Here is an 18,523-nt window from a genome sequence, read left to right as displayed (position 1 = left end):
AGTCAGTGCTAGTTGGGTAAAAGATCAAAAATGTTTCATAGAAAAATATCCGAAAAGTTAATAAAACAAGCCAAAAAATCGATATTAAACCAAAAACATCGATACAAATAAACCCAAGCGCATCACTAAAACGAATTCATTGTCAGGTTCGCCGCAACCTCGGATAAGAAACGATTAGACTCGCGGAACCACCTGGTTGTGATAAATACATGGGCATTATCGAAATATCTCTATGCAATGTCATCCGTCTGTATACATTATGAAGCGGTGACAATCATTCGTGATTGTTATAATGCATTTTTCATTGTTATAATTTGGTTACATGAAAATTTTTGGCTTCCTTTTTTTGGGCTTCCGTCCTGTTGAATTGTTTGTGCTTATTTTTGTAATTCGTTTTAGAAATGAGTTTTGCGACGCCTATCTCTTTATAATGCATATTATTATTTGATTTTACTTTGCTATGGTTGTTAGCATTTTTTTGGAATTGGATTTTTTTATATTTTAATAATTATTAAAGATGTTTTACGTAAGCAAAATTAAATGCAATATTGGCAGATATTTATTGACAGTTTTCTCACTCATTACGCAAAGCAAACCTTTTCTCTTTTCATTCCAGTACTTAACTATCCTTATCTCAGTCTTCCCAAAAATCTTTACAGTGTCATTAAAACATTCTGCTCAAAGAAATCGCCAAGAAATTAAACTCAGTTAGTATATCTTCGTCTTAATTTATAATAGATAAGCCTTTAATAAATAATAAAAATTCTATTTGCATACATATTCCGTCATTAACAAGTTTAAAATGTAACTTTAAAAATGTCGTCTTTGTCACAATCAAAGTTAGTAATTTATATTTAAATAAATTCCTTGTACTTTACGTGACTTGATCGTCAAATATGACGAAGTATTTCCTTAAACAAAACCATTGTTACCGAAAAACTATTGCATAAACTATTATGTTAATGCTTTATACGAGTTGTCCTTTGACAGTGCATCCGTCCTGCTATTATGAATAATGTCAAAATGTTACAAAAATATGGGTAGTTGTGTGTGTATTTTTATTTTATCTAAAACTGTATTTACGTATCTGAGTTTTTTAATAATGTACGAAAAGCCCTTAAATATTATTAAAATTTTATCAATTTATTTAACAAAAATATCGGGTGATGACGGGGGTAATCCGTCGGGTGAACAAATAAGGTATCATAACCTTTAATTTTCTATCACATTTAAGACCCATTGCAGTATAATAGTATGTCAAAATATAATTATTACAAGTGAAAAATCATTTTTATTCATGAGAATGTAATCTTTTTTCACTATACGGAAAATCTAATTGTGCCTAAGTTATTATCTTATATGGAAAGCGAATAAACGTGTTACGAAAACGTATCAAAATAATTTAAATCGAATGAACATGTCGAGTAATACTAAAACATTTGAAAAGTTTTTTTATCCTTTATTAAAAACATACTGTTCAAACATATTCTAGAAAAGAAAATTATAATAAATATATTGAAATAAAAAAATATTATACGATTCACGTGTCGAATGTAAAACACGAATATTTTTCATAATCCTTACATGTGAAGCTAATAAATAATTCAATAGGACAGTCCTTGAACATATATAACGTGTGGTGTCTTTACAGCAATTAGCATGACTGATGGGACATTTGTCATTTTTCTTCTGGCCAAGTGCATGTTAAATGGAACAGTATGTCATTATATCCTAACTTTAACTGGGTTAAGTATGTCACCTTCGGAACAAGAAAGGCGTAAGTGGTATTTCGTGTGTTTTTGATGTGAGTCTCGTAATACGAACGAATTGTTTCTTTGTTGCGGTTCATTTGAATGACAAAAATATTTTAGGCCCAATAATTGTGTCAAGTTCAGTTGAACTTTTCAGTTGATATTTTTGGGTTGCACGGAGTATTGACTGCACCGGAATACGAACCTGGAACATTCTTAATATCGTACATTTACAAACTATTATAGTCAATAGCCCAAAAACTCTTTACGTTATCCAGACTCTTCTTTAAAAGTACTTGAATGTAGTCCGTTACAATTAGTACGTAAAAATCTGGAAAAATAGGAGTTTGTGAATGGATAAATAAATACTTATCACAAGTAATAAATAAACAAAAAAACAATCTAAAAAATTTTCCTTAAAAAACCTCAAACCACCAAAAAATATTCCCACGTACCTTTAAATTTATCTGTTCTGCAATCTCATTATCAGACGTCCTTCCGCTAAAAATAGCTTTACAAAGTCGGAACTGCATTTGCGGAAAAGATTTCGCGTTCGTTATGTGGGTGATGATAAGGCAAGGTCATGTGAAGGTGAGCGTCTAGTTTACAGTCTGGACACGCCCGCATGTCGCTGTGTATGTGTAGTGTGGATGTAACTTTATGTGTGTGGTCAGTTGATTCATAGATGTGTTTTTTATTTTCCGATTTTAGAATTTTATAATTATAATAATTATGTTTATATATTTCTTTGAAGTTTTTAGTCACTTTCCGAAACGTTAAATTAATATTTTTTCATTAAAATTATATTTATTAAAAACTAAGAAGAGTTAAGTTTTTTATTAGTTTACTGATTTAACATTATTACACTAACACTTAATTCGTTTCACAAATCTTGAAATAAAAACTGCAATGACACTTCTTGCAGTGAAGTAACGAGCAAGTTAAAGTAGCTTAATACTACTGAACGTAGAAAAGTAGACAATATCTGCAATATTATAAGAACGCGGAAATGACATTCAATGTAGTAATATTATCTATCTATTTATCTAACTACTCAACATTTTTAACATTCTTTACCCACAGATCATCACTATATTCTTCTCAGTCTTCATCATAGTGCTTCTTACGTCTACCCCTAGATGAAAACTACACTAAGTCAAAAAAACATTTTTTTCAGAAATTGATAAAGAATGATTTTCTAAGATATACAAAATCTTTTTTTTTTATTTTTTTTATTTTATTAGTTTCTGAAAAAATGATTTTCTGACTTAGTGGAGTTTTCATCTAGGGGTGCGATATATCATTCCCTCGCATTGTAAGGGTGAGAGAGAAGGGATTGACTCTAGTACCTTACATTTTTTTTAACTCCCGCGCTTCTACTACCTTCAATGAAGTCGAACTCCAAAATCGGTCACTAGGACATTCTATTGCATTCGTATCCTTTGATTCCAAAATTAGCTCGAAATAAAACAGTTATAAAATTAGCATACATATTAAAATCAAATAAACTACTGTAAAAGCGCATCAATAAAATGAAACAACATCTTTGGTACCTGCCTTATTTGGAAAAACATTAAATTGTGCACTCCAACCGAGGCTATTGCTAAACAAAAACGTTTTAAAGATTAACCTTTTGCACCATTTTTAGTTTGCAAACTAATAAATTTTGTATGCGATAGCGCTGGCCAAGATATGACAGAAAAATTTAGGTTAATCCTCGCACCAAGGAAATTAATTGAGCCTTGAATTGTACGACTTAAATGAAAAAGTTTATTCGTTCACGTGGTTTTACGATGTTTACGTTACATTGATAAGTTTACCTACGCTTTTGTGAGTTATATTGTTTATTTTTGTAAGCAAATACGATTGTTTAAACTATGTCTAATAAAGATTTCGAACTTACTGCACTTATTTACCTATCTATAGTTATAGGGAATGTAAGGTAAGTTTTCGAAGAAGTAAGAGTAACCTAAAGCATTTAGGTACCCGTGTTGAAGCTAAAACGATATTTATGGGTGCATCAATATTTTATCATAAAGAATCAGTGGGTTTATTAATTTTACTGCCTTTTCTTTGTGCTAAAAAAAAAGTATATGTGCGAGAGTGAAACACTTATGCATAAAGCGCTAAATGGAGATTCATCGTAAGGTAATACGATTAAGCAGCACGTATTTTTAAATATGAATATTATTTCATGTATCCGATACAATATTCCTATTAAAAGTACAGTTCCTTTACAAAATGTTACAAATTAATAAAATTTGATAAATCAACGTAATACAAAGTGTCATAACTTTTTTAGAGTAATTGTAGCCTTGTAACTCTTAAATGGAATAGAAATTACAAGCCTACTTGCTCGGTAATTGATTGAGGGTTATGTAAAATAAGGTATTGCTGAGTGCCGCAGGGTTATTGACTAATCAGGGTTTGAAATGTAGATAATTAATATTAGTAATGAGCGAAGGTCGTTACGCTTTAACTGAACTAATTATTGTAAATATGGTCATAATTAGTTAGGTCATAAAGTATAATTTCCTATGAAATGAATATTTCATCAATTTTTATACCACTGCTGGGTCACAAGTCAATAAGAAAGAAGTTTATTTCAACCATATAGATAATCGAGCTCTATTACATAAAATAAATAATATTTAATCTTGACTAATAATATTTAATCTTGACTAACGAATTTGTTTGTTGATAATATGTACGCGTTTATCTCAGGAGCTACTGGTGTAAATTGAAATTTAATATCACGCTATAACTGGATAGCGTGATATTAAATTTCAATTTACTTAATACGTATAAAAAATTACAAAAAATCAATCAAACTCCGTCATATGGATAAGTCGACCCTGCACATAATTATTATGACTGTGAATAGCCCCCAAACGGTAATTGGCCAGCGCAGCAGACTCAAGGTCTAACCCCTCTATCATTACGGGAGAAGACCAGCAGTGAGACATTAATGAGTAAATGCTGAGCTTTGAAACCTAAAAATAAAATGCAAGAAATAAATATTCTAATTCTCAAGTTATTCTTTACCCCATGTGAATGGAATGTAAAGCACTTATAATGAATTGCAGTGTTGTTGTTGGTGGTCGTCACGTGCAATAAAGGGATCGAAGGTAAGGTGATGTAACATATATCTGTATTGAGTTGTAAACATTGATTGATTGGAAACCTTGGGTCAAAATGTGGTTAAGTGAAGATAATCCGTGATTTATTGTTATAAATGCGAAAGTGTGTTTGTTTGTTGGTCCTGTTACGTAAAAACTTCGATGACTAAGTAAAATCGTCGTAAAGACTCGTGAAGATATACCTACTTTTCTATCAACTATCGACAAAATTAAATATGATATAATAATCAAGTATCGTCCCTAGCATAATTATCAAGAACAATTTTCTCCAAGTAGTAATGTCAAAGAAGCATCGACAATACCGATGGTAAATTGTGACACGAATGGCATAAGAAGAAGCTAAAGGCTTCTGTTTGCAGTTGGCCATAAAAGTTATGCTTGTCGGCTACGCTTTTACTTATTAACCCTCAAACCAATTTTCATGAAACTTATTATAGAGTCAGTAAAAAACACCGAGTCAACTTCTAGGTTTCTTTTATATTTTAATCTATTTGTTCTTATATTACTTGCGAACGAAGGGCATCGGTCTACTAGTCGCTTATTCTACGTAAATAAATATCTGCGTTTCTAAAATATTAGTCTAAAACATCTAATCATACAAAAAACTGCATATAAACAACACCAAGTGCAGCATTACATAACAAGGTTCGCCCAAGGAATGAACGCGGCGTGAATATTTTACAATCGAATGTATTACAATGTCACGGTTGAGGCTGCCACAATTAGGACAATGTCACTGCAACGTGCCTTGTTTAGTTCTATGCATGTACTATATTAGGTAAGATAAGGAATTTTCCATGTTTCGCTGCTGTTGGCTGTTTTTTTGTGTGATAGATGGATGTTTTTCTCTTGAATCCAGGTATAAAAAAACGTCTCTGGCTGTAATGGCGACAGTTCAGGTTATGATTTCGCTAAATCATTTAAAACTGTATTTTCAGACTTTTTTCAGTTCGTGAACACTAGGAAATCAAGCACAATTTCAAGGACCTTCTTCAAGGATTAATTAAAAAAAAGGGCTTCTGCAACTAAAAAAATTCTTACTGGCTATATATTCTTAGGGTAACTACAAAAAAATATTACCAAGATAAGGTCGCAGGCCCTCTTACACACGCTGCGGGTCCCCTAGAGTTTATTTGTCCATAGGTTAGAAAACACTGATTTAAAAAGTGATCTACATCAAGTAACATGGTGAAATCAACCCTAGATTTAATTGTTACTAACCACAGTACTTGGTTAAAAAGACGAATGGGAAAAGAAGTCGAAAAATAAATTTATGGAAAGCACAAATCAATATAGAGGGTTGCTTTAAAATGTCACTTTATTCGGTATTTTTAGTGCTTATGGACCCAAATTCTACGGCGCTTTCTTCTTGCAAGGCAGAAGTATATTTTCTTTTCAGATGCAGAAGGTTTTATATCATCAGCCGCCAAGTTGTTATTTACGAATTAAGCACCAATCTGTTTATTTATATTTAATCAGCACTATCCGTAGAGCTTGCTACAACAATCTCACGTTCTCATAGCTAAGGCTGTGACAATTAGGACAATGTCACATGTGCATCTCGACCTACATTCAGATATCTATCTTGGTTTGTAATTATCCCTAGTTAATATTATAAGTGCGAAAGTAACTCTGTATGTCTGCCCATTTTTCATCAATTTGTGCAAAAATTGGTTTTAGTGTGAAAGTCCCACGGAAACGGAAACTACGCGGGTAATGAGCAAAAGTATGAAATGTCATTGTATAGAATATAATCTTGTAGGTATATAAAATTTCCATGTCACAATTTTAGTTACATCAAATTTTGTGAGCATATTGAGTAGGTCTTAGAATTGGCCGTCATCTATTTTTCATACCCCTAAGTGACACTTTTGTTTTCTTATTTGGAAAACAACGTTTACCGGATCAGCTAGTTATATGTACATAATAAAACAGTAAAATATTTAATAAGGTTATGGTTGAGGCTTAAAAATATACAAAAATACGATATCCTTCATAAATTTAGAACTTTTATGTAAGCGTTATGACGGACAGATTTGCATTTGAAAATTTAAATCTTTTTTTTTTAATATCCGGTCTTTGAGTCGATCTTGAAATTTAAAATGAAATTATTGATAGAGAGAACAGAACAGAACGTGACAGAGAGAGCATGAGTTTTAAAAAGTAACTAAAAGTTCGTTTTTCGATTGGTTTTTACACATTTTCGATATTTTTTATAGTCACTATTTTACATAAAATAAATAGAATAGAAGCGAAATACACACGGATCATAACGGGGATGTACTTGTAAATAGCGGTCCTGTATGACAAGTTATATGAATGAGGCCAGGAAAGTTTATAAGGATTGCAACAAATGGCGTTCATTGGTATGTTTGTACTACTTTACATAATGATGATCCGCCAATCACACAAATACAATTTCGATAAGCATTCATTTGCGCATAGTCAGCAGAATTTCCTTTTTGATTATCAACAAACTCAACAACTCCCCACTCCCATCCATGATCATCGTAAATATCACAAACTTAGTATCCATATTAATGACTTATTTTTTATTTTTTATACATGTATGTATGCCTTATGTTCCAAATATTTCTTCAAGACAACATACAAAGTCTTTAAAACTTATTTTATAAACGTTTTATCCTTTACAAGTGTCAAAAACAGTTTCCTAATTCTGCACAAAGTTCGACAAAGTTCTTCAAAGTCGATGTGAGGAAGGCTTCGTATTATTACCGCTTGGATGCAAAGACAACTTTGCCAAATTAATTTAGGAGTTAGAAAGTAGGTAAGTGATGTGTAAACCTAATTATATTGCATGATTAACTAAGTTGAACAAAGGTAAAATTCTGAATGATTGCTTTATTTTGTTTTTTACTTACTCTTAGGAATTAAATCTAATTTGATTATATTTAGGTCAAATCGCCCTCAATAGAAGAGGCTGAGTCAGTTTTAATGGCTGAGTCTACTATTTGTTCAGAAAGGAGTGCAAGATATTAATATTTTGTTGATTTGCGACAGTTGCAAGTATCTCACTGCTTTTCTTTTTAATAAAAAATCCTCTATTATCGTGTGGTAGTGAGTAAGATCATGCATTAATATTGATTACTTCTGCAGTTCAAACAAGGTTTTCTGCAATCTTTGTTGTAAAAATTAGCTCAACATTTTTCCCTTCTTTCATGGCTTTGAAATGGCGAAAAACCGACGTAGCGAAAGAAAAGTTCAAAATCTTCTTAGTTTATAACTTTCAGTTATAACAGGCGATATACTAAAATGATCATATGGTAGTTAATAAATTAAGTCTATGTAAGTTTAAAGTTCTGTTCATATGTCCTTTGTTCCAGCAAGTTAAACAGATTACGTAACATTATTCTTATCCTGTGTGAAAAATATGTAAATGTCATCGTCCTCAATACATTTCTAAGTCAATGTTCTATTTCTATCGACACGTGTTAGGGCCAAAACGCACAGAGAATAAAACTACATTAATATTGAACAAATAGATATAGATGATACCTTGCCTTTAAACAATTAAAACAGTAGCACCCTATTTTATATCGTTAACGAAAACTGTATATTACCAAAACTATTGCAAAAGATTTGACCAAAAACTCTAGATGTATAACTTAAACTAAGACTCTAACCAAGATTAAGAAAACTGTTCAACTTTAATCAAAATAATCTTTTTAATAGCATTTCCGATCATCATAAAAGAAACGTATGGTATGAAAAATCTAACACTATCTCTATTCACTACTTTTGTCTGTCTTTCCGCGTGTCTGCTTGTCTGTTCGTCTGCACTTTGCTTTCGTTTGCGAACTGCCGAATCAATTATTGAGATAGTTAAGCCAAAATTAAGATAGTTCAACGTTATTCTTCAACAATGATTTCTGTTTTTTCAAATTACACTCGAGTCAAGCCACGCGGGACAGATAGTCGTTTATAATACGAAAATAGAGTATTATCATAATATACTCCACGAGGCTATTATATATTTATTATATTGCCATCACCGATACAAAACAAACGAGGCTCTGGATATGACAGTAAAATGAATTCTAGCAGTAACCTGTTTACCATGATTGCAAATAATGAATTTTTCAAAATACTATTTAACGGTTCATCCATTTATATGTATCAGGTTTGTCTGTCTGAGTGTCATACAAAAGCATACTGTACATTTTCATAGAACCCTTGAAAATTAAAAATATAAATTTTGACTCATTGTCGATCGGTCCTTGAGTGACCTGTTGCGTGACAATAATTTAATTAGATAATTACTTACTTTTTTTCCAATTATATTGGATTCAGTTTTCCGTGTCACCGGATGCAGCTGAATACTACGGTTTTTCATAAAGCGACTGGCTACCGGACCTCCACAATCCATATACTTATTTTAAAACTATAGGAGAAGATAATTTGGATACTTACCATAATACGAAGGCTTTTACTAGAAAACAGCGACCCAAGGTTGCCTAGCATTTCATGCAGATTCCCCTTATATACATTTTTTAAATTCATATACTTTTTGCTTACACATAAATACCATTATCGGACAAACGGCAACGAGATTCACCGTTTCATACCAATCCAGATTTAGCATTATTTTAGATTCTAAGATTATAAGCACTGACGTTGATGGGGGGGAAGGTGTAGCCTAACTGAATAAAGAATCGTGTACATTCATAATGGTTTATGTATGTACATCTATGACATCAATGGCATCTATAAATGTAGATACTGTATACATTTACAATTTTTATTTAGACAATGAATTCAGATTGCAAGCTTGGTGACACCATTCATTTTTTATGTCAAATTTTAAGTATTTAGGTCTGACGCACGTTATTGAAGTTGGGTTAAATATTGTGCATACTAGAGTTTAGAGTATAACCCTAAGTTTAAATTAGTCCAAGAAAATTCTCAGTGCTTTATCAAGTTCGGTAAGGTTGGACTACTACAGCCAATAAAAAAAATCCCGATTATTTCAATTAGCGAAAGCATAGTTTGCAATTTTATGTGATATGACATACAATACAATGTAAATGACCAATCGCACAGTACTCAGAAATAATCTTACATTTACATTTGTACACATGATCTTTTAATTGTATTAAGCTACTTAAAATCAACCAAGTACATCAAACATCGAAAGCCGACAGTGAACAAAAATCATACAAGGTTCACAACAAAAAAGGTCCCATTATACGTCCCTGTGGAACACCCGCTTTACCACTAACACATACGACCTATCGTGAAAGTAATGCCGCTACTTTAAAACAACTCCGAAATCTGTAGCTAATATAAAATACAGGATTCACCTGCCAATAACGTTTCTTTGTCCAGTAGACGTTGTATGAGAAAAAGTACATTTTACATCAGTTCATCGAATCGAAGCTATAGGAACACCACCCAAAATTAACTAACTCCAAAATAATGACAATGCTAATTTGAACTCTATTACTAAAGACATAGAAGCTGCAGTAGATCTTACTGATGGTAAAACGTATTTGCAAGAGCATAACATTGATGAATCTCCACCCGTTTTAGGAACAGTCGAAACTGACATAAACATGAAGCAAAATTAACATTTCAAATATCTCGACATTGTTGTCAACCGAACGCAGGAAAAACGTCAGAATAAAATCAACCTGTTCACAAAAGTTGCATTTTGTATTCAGTTCGTAAAAAATATGTTATCCCTGTATCGTATGAAAAACCGTATGAGATTTAAAAACTGATCTGTATCTGATTTTTTTCTGAATTTTGTGTCTAATTTATTATTGGGATTGTTAAACTGTCGTATCATTTTTTAGTTAGTTTGACAAACAGGTAGAGATAACTAAATTTGATATTTATGTAGATGATCAGGTGTTCGAAAGATCAGGTGTTCTGGGGTCATTGGCAGAGTCAAGTAGATCAGCATTAGAATGCATTTGTTTGAATAGATTGATTGATACTACATCAAATTTGAAAAGCAAAACGCCATCAATGGACTCATCCCGTTATGTCCACACGCTATAATGACAATAATGAGTAATAATTATACAAAATTAATTCTGAAATACATCATTTTCAAAAATTCTACGTTAGTCTTTGTAAGATTAATGATTTTAATTCCAGATTTGGTCTTTTTAATGAATATATTTGAATTAATAAAGCGTTCGTTTCCTGTATTAAATAGAATTAGCCTCATTTATGATGTCATGAATATGATTTTACCCATGTTTAACATAATTACGATGTAGGATTACTGAGGTTAATGGTTTTAATGTACACTAAATAGTTTAATAGTTTAATATAGTGTAAAATCACATAGAGTAAACGTTTTATCTTGTCTTGGTTTAATAAAATTGTAATAGAGATATCCATATCAATTATTATAAGTGTAATCTCTTATGCCTATTTCATAATCAATTGATATTATTTTTAATACGATCACTACGTATTATTAAAGTCCCCTTGACGCGTCTGTTGTTGTTCGTAATAAACTCAAAATCTACAGAACGGATTTTTCTGCGGTTTTTACCATTAGACCAAGGTGGTTACCGATAGATGTTTTGGTGTACAATTTGTTTAAGTAAACATAGGTGGATGAGTTTATTGGCTTTTGTATCCGTATCACGTATTTTAGATGACAACTAGTATACGTCAAATTGAAGATCAATATACAGTTGACGTAACGTGTTCATCACTATAATTTAAGGGAGAAAGCAATGTACGGTGCAACTTTCAAATAGTTGTTAACTGAGATACATGATAGCTACTTGCATATCGTTCGAAAGTGTAATCACCCCTCAGTAATGATCGATTAATTAAAGAATATAGCACATTCCTTCAAACTCAATCAATTCGGTATGCAAATCACAATTAACAGAGCAAAGTCCAAAATCAATCATTCAATTTATATTAATATAATGGAGGCAAGTAATTTCTCTCAAGGCTACTCAATTAGTTCTTGACTGGTACACACTTATGATAACGATTGCCCTTAATTTGTACGTAAACGTGTGGTGCTTATATCGTCACTAGTACTTGCCTGTGACTTCGTTCGTGCTGACTATAGTTATTTTATTTATTTTTTACTGTTCCAATAGCTGATTGCTTCTGAGCTGTATCTGCTTGTGGTTTCGGGTTTGATTCTCGTTTGGTGATTTTTGGCTCTTATAATTTATGTAAGATTATTTTGAATAGTACTTAGCACGGTATATAGCAACGTGCTCGCATCCAAAAACATAAAATCAACTTTATTTTTTAATTTAATTTAATTTACTGGCTACTATATTTTTTTAATAAAAGAGACGAAGAATAACACGTAACCCACTGTTCCACTGCTGGGCAAGAGACTCCTCCTGAATGAGGTAGGAGTTAGGCATTGAGTCCACCACGCTCACCAACTGCGGTTGGGGACTAACATGCCCTGGTGTGTTAAATAATTTTAAGACATGCAAGGCTTTATCACGATGTTTTCCTTCACCGTTAGAACGAGTGATAATAATTTCTAAAATTATAATATGTAATATTTTTTTACTGGCAAAACCATAAAGTAAGTAATAAATATCTATGGGAAAAGCCTAGGCTCTGCATAGTCTATGTGCCCTAAGGTTATTCGAATACAACGAGTTAAGTTGCGCGGATTGAAAAATATGTTTTATTAAATTTGTTTTATCGTCGGTCATTATTTTAAAGGGATTTCCTTGAGTAATTGCGTTTTAAATATATGTTGCCGTTCCAAGCTGTTCGTTAATTTATACGACACATTTATTTTTAAATAGTGGCTTCCCGCGACTATGCCCGCGTCCTTTTTACTTTACTGCTTTCACAAGACTCTGATCTTGCTCTTAATAAAATACAACTCTGTTCTTAAAAATGAAAACTCCTTTACTAAGAATTGCTCTTGTGTCGCGGGGACTTTTACACAAATAATTGTTCCGTGTGTGAATCGTACCCAGGACCTCCCGACGCAGTGGTAGTGGCGTGGTACTTGGTAACCATAAGCACTGCGCGATGAAGGCAGCCGAATTTCTTTTGCTGCTCCAATCCTATAAGTCATAGCCTGATATTAAATACCCTATAGCCTTAATTATAAATGGACTACTCTATACAAATATTTTTTCAATTAAGATCAGTAGATCCTGAGATTAGCGCGTTCAAACAAACAAACACTTCAGATTTATATTATTAGTATAGATATCTTTTAATAGACAGCGTGCTTTAAAAATGTAGGATGCATATTTTTTCTTATGTTTGTTACTAAAGTAATAACTCAATTTGGAGAGGTTTTAGAAATGACGTGCAATTTTATTGAATTTTATATTTTTAAATTAGCTCTTTAAAACATCCTTTTTATCCAAGTTTCGCGTCACCGGATCCACCAAAACTGCTGGCAGCCTAAATGATTCTAAATAATAAATTAAGAGTGGAGATTAAGAAATAAAGCATTTCTTACAACTTCTTTCTTCGGGAAGCACGTTACCTAACCCCTTACCGATCGAGTTCATCCATCCCACCGGGCTATGAGAGTGAAGAAATAAAGAGTGTACCTGTGTATTGTGCACACGCTTGGACACTATAAACAAAGTCCCGCACTGTTGCCTTTTTTAATGAAATTGGCTGCCTTGACCAAATTTCGGCTAGGAGGATATCCGCCTAATACTTCTTTAGACAGCTGTCCAAAATAAAATAGGATTCCTTTTACCACCTTACCTGCTCATAATTAACAATTATATCTACATCCCTGCAGATTTTACCCGTGAATCTGCGACTTTTTATTCTTCGAGGGTATATTTTCAAGCAAAATCTACTATGTATTCTATTCTCAGCAGGTGCAGTCCTTAGGAATCTGGTCACGAAGGTGAATCAAACTGCGCGTAAACGAAAGCAGGTTCCAGCCTTCAGCTTGTGGGGCTAATGACAGCTTATGACGTCACTTAATCTAGGTATTATCATAATTGCTACGTAGCTACTGTGTATTTTGTAGCCATTAATTACTGTCAGCTTTTGTTAAGATGACTTTGTGGGCTATCCATTTAGTTTTACTGACTTTTTTGCGATGCTGGTGGCCTTTCACGGAATATTCCTTAGGGATTTCTGTTGTTTTTAAATTATATGTATAATTATGTATGTCGGTTTTAAGAAATTTCTTGAAGACTATCACAATAATATTTCACAATAGTGTAGAACTTTAACTTTTTCTCTTCAAACAGGAAGAAAGTGTAAAGTAGTGACACCAATGACAAGAATCAATAATTAATTGTTTTTCTGTAACTGAAGTACTACTCTACGAAGAAGTAACATGTTGCAGTCCGAAGATAAAAAAAAAACTTGCGGGTTTTTAAACATAACAAACGAAAGATGACGTGCGAACACGTCAACCGAAAAAAAATCTAACCCTACTTATTCTACTTAAATGAATGCGGATACTCGTCAGTGGTCCACACTGGCCTTTAACGAGCACCATACTTTGTAAGTAGAGCATAATATTTGCGTACAAGCTGTGTAGAAGCCCAACAGCAGTTTTGCCGCCTCGCAAATAGGTCGTAAAATTTAATGACATTCCACCGCGCTCTGGTCGCGAGAAACGCAATTTTTGCGATACTACCTATCAACTCTTTATAAACATAAACCTGGGGTACTTCTAAGAGATGTAATATAAATTATATTTATGACAATAATAAAAATATCAAGGGATTAAGCGTGTGGGTAATTACGATTTATGGTATGCTTATTTTTATGGGATGTTTTCTCATGTTTTTGTGTATTGTATGTACTCATTCTTGTATTGTACAATGTGATGACTTAATTTACCATTGCAGAATTTGATTTATAAAATAAATACAATTACATATCAATTTAGCACATTTCTGTCACATTGTTGGCCTAGGATCGCCTCCTGGAATGAAGGTTGGAATAGGTCTTGAAACAACAACGCAACGTATCAGTGCTCACAAATCGTATTTAAATTAAGTAATTGCTGAAAATATGGGTATTGTGTTATAGCTTAGGTGACTGGGTTGTGGAGGTACCATAGGCAGATGCTCCATGTAAAATACCGGTTCTCCAAAAAGAGTAGGCTGAGGATGAATTGACGCGTATCTAAAGTACTGTCCTGATCCGATATGTGCTGAATCATCTATTCCACACCTAAACCCATGTCAAAATCTAAACAAAAAAAATGATTAAAATCCTTATTAATTATGGCATTTGAGAGAAAAGTGTCCACAACTATCTTTAACTGTTTATCAACCTGTATGCAAAATAAAAAAGCATAATATTATAATATCACTGGTATATTTTTAGCGCAAATAAAATATCCCTGACGCAATTTATTTTATTAACATAAATTTTCATGTTTCGTGATAAATTTATCTCGTTTACAACTATCGGTAGAGACATCTATTTTCTCATGATACAGGAGCATAAACATATCAATACATAATTTAATTTAAATAAGCATACCGGATAAAATTAATCAAATTATAAATAATCCTTAATACCCCCTGTTTTGATGTACTGTGTTTGCAAGTCATTTTAACGCGGAACCGCTGCATTGAATAGTGTAAAATTTGGCAAGCCGATAGATTATACTATAAAGAGCAACTATAACTATATTTAAAAAGAAATAATAACGTGGGCAGAGCCGCAGGCATGAATTAGTTTTACATATATTAAGCATCGCTTTAGATATCGCATTCTCGTTGGAATAGAGGGCGAACTAAATTGTGCCGTAATTATTTTAAACGTTTTAACTTAATATTTAAGGTGAAACTCTACGCATATTTTTATCGTCACTTTAACTTGAATTATGAAATAATAGATGGCTGTTCGTGTAAACTGTAACACCTTACGGGAATTGGGTATTTACTGCCTCTGTGGTACGGTCGATAGTGTATGCGACTGTCGCGCGGAGGAGGTCTCGGGTTCGAATCCTGGGTCGGGCCAAGAAGGGTTTTCTGAGTTGTCGTAAACCTCCGTGCCTCGGAGAGCACGTAAAGCCGTCGGTCCTGCGTCTGACCTCTCGTGTCGGTTTACCCGTCCCACTAGACTATGAGAGTAAAGGAAGTCAAATCAGCTGCTCTTTATGAATTGTCAGAAACACAGGCAGTATGGGCTAATTACTTGATAAAAAAAACTCTTAGGACTGTGCGATTCTTTTCAATAAAATTGGTATTGTCGAGTATCGAGAGTTTGACATTTAAAATTTACCTACTGCCAAAATAGTTCTTAGAAAACCCGCTAGAGAGGCTGGTAAAATTAAAAAAAAAATAGAATAGAAATTCTATGTTATCACCTTAATCTATAAAAAAAAACAAGCCAAGTGCGAGTCGGGTTCCGTATCATCATCTATGTTAGAAAATCTCGTTGGTTGTATGGGGACCTCCTTAACAAACTTTTTTAATTTTTAGTATTTGTTGTTGTAGCGGCAACGGAAACACATAATGTCTGAAAATTTCTGCTTCCTAGCTATTTCGATTTATAAGATACAGCCTTGTGATAGACTGACAGATGAGAGACAAACATCGGAAGCTTAGTAATAGGGTTTCGTATATACCATTTATGCACGGAACCTTAATAAAAAAGTTATATTCTACGTAATTCTGATACTTATCGGTTTTAATGAAAGATATCATCATCAAGCATATCATAATCGTATCATCATGAAGACATTTCCATAATTTTATCGATAATGTTATATTATTGCGGTTTAAATATAATTGGGTAGTTTGAAGCTTATTACAGCTTTTTATTTCTTTACCAAATGAGGGTAAAGGTGCTGGTTATAAAAAATACTGATATTATGAATGTCCGTCTGATAGTCTTTTACGGGTAAACTGCTGGACCGATAGTGTTGAAATTTTGCATGAATGTACTCGAAAATCTGAGGTTTATTATAGTTTTTGAATAAGGTATACTATAACTATAAAGTAAGGTAACAATTTTACAACCTAACGTTCTGGAAAAATTTAATACACTACTGTACACATGTTTGTCAGACTAAGAAATATTTCTATCGTTATCTGATGATGTATTTATAATAGTGTGTCCTCAATTCAGTCTAAATCAATTTAACAAAATTAATTTCCTTTTTAACGCAAAGGCATTCTCCTTGGCCAACCGACTAGAAACATACGACCAACTATAATTAGTTAAACGAAAACTATCCAATAGTATTGAAAACATAAAACTGGCCACTTAAGCCAAAAATAGTACCTGGTTTACACGCAAAACTAAGAACCCAATCTTAACACACCTTATTTCACCTTTACAATCCCCTATTACCACCTCCCACTCTATATTGACCTTCCATGCCGCCCTAGAGCCAAAGAAACGTGAAGCAGATTCTCAGAGTGGACAGGTCTTTTCATTCTGGTCGGTGGTAAGTGGCGGCGCGGTACAAAAGAGGGAAATTGAGCGGCGCTTCGGCGCTGGCTCATCTTAAAGGATCGAGTTAAACGTGTCAGCCTGTTGATTACGTCGAATTATTTTTGCCAACTTTGACATTCCGAAGTATTGTTTTTGAGTCCGTGTTGCTTTTGACGGGTAGCGCCTTTTGAGAAGGGTTTTGTTATTGATTTTTTAGGTTCTACGGTTTAATTATATGGAAATACAGCATCATATAGGATATTATTTTTACTTATATCGTCTATATTATTATCTTAGGTTTTGAGCTATATCACCTCAATAATCCTAATTTCTTTAATATTGTATTAAGAGACTGCCTAGCTGTAGAGTTTCCGTTAATTATGTTATTATTAGCCATACGGCTAGTGATGAATCTAGTATCAAAGTCATTCAAGCCTGGGTGGCTTGAATGACTTTGTACCTTAATAATAAGTAATGTAATACCTTACAAACCTAAATTATAGCAACAACTTGACTTTCAAATCGTTTATCAAACAAATATGTATGAGCGTTAATCATTAGAGTATAGCGGTAAAGAAGATAATCTCTTCTCTGAAATAAAACTCTTATAAACTCAACTTAACCTGAGTAGGAAGATAAGCAATTTTAAATTTAATTAAACAAGCAACACTTACAAATGATTTCCAGTTTTAATCCAATTAGGAGCTTTGTATCGTGATAGCGAAGTAAATAGAAATATACGAGTCAGGTGCAAAATAAACTATCTCAACACGCGATACGACACTAACAATTTGTATACCTAGTTTGTGTATCATTACAGTAAGCTCACGCCGCACGCATAATACGCTCAATACACCAGTTACTCGTCTAAATGTAATGTATAAACAAACAAAACTGAAACAACGCCATAAATACTAACTTATAAACATTTACCAACATTTCACCACCCTCGAAAAACACAAAAAATCACTTAAGACAGTCGACTTAAAGACGATTTTTGTATAATTTAGAGGGGAGAGAACGCAAGTGTATCTTTGTCCGATTTGCAGAATGAGTCGATATCGAGATCTGCCTATTAACGCGAAACTTAAGGCGGGGCCACATTGACGTGATGATTACAACTTTCGGTACCGAAAAACTTGGTCGCGATTACATCAAGCTTAGCCCACGGATACTTCAGCTAATGAAATAATTTCACATGTAATTTAAGACTGTTTAAGATGTCAAATTTTAAATTGGATGCGCGAAAAGGGATGCTTTAAAATAATA

This window comes from Anticarsia gemmatalis, chromosome 16 (assembly GCF_050436995.1).
Source record: "Anticarsia gemmatalis isolate Benzon Research Colony breed Stoneville strain chromosome 16, ilAntGemm2 primary, whole genome shotgun sequence".
Taxonomy (NCBI): domain Eukaryota; kingdom Metazoa; phylum Arthropoda; class Insecta; order Lepidoptera; family Erebidae; genus Anticarsia; species Anticarsia gemmatalis.
The sequence above is the reverse complement of the archived record's forward strand: the minus strand, read 5'-3'. Positions refer to the sequence as shown.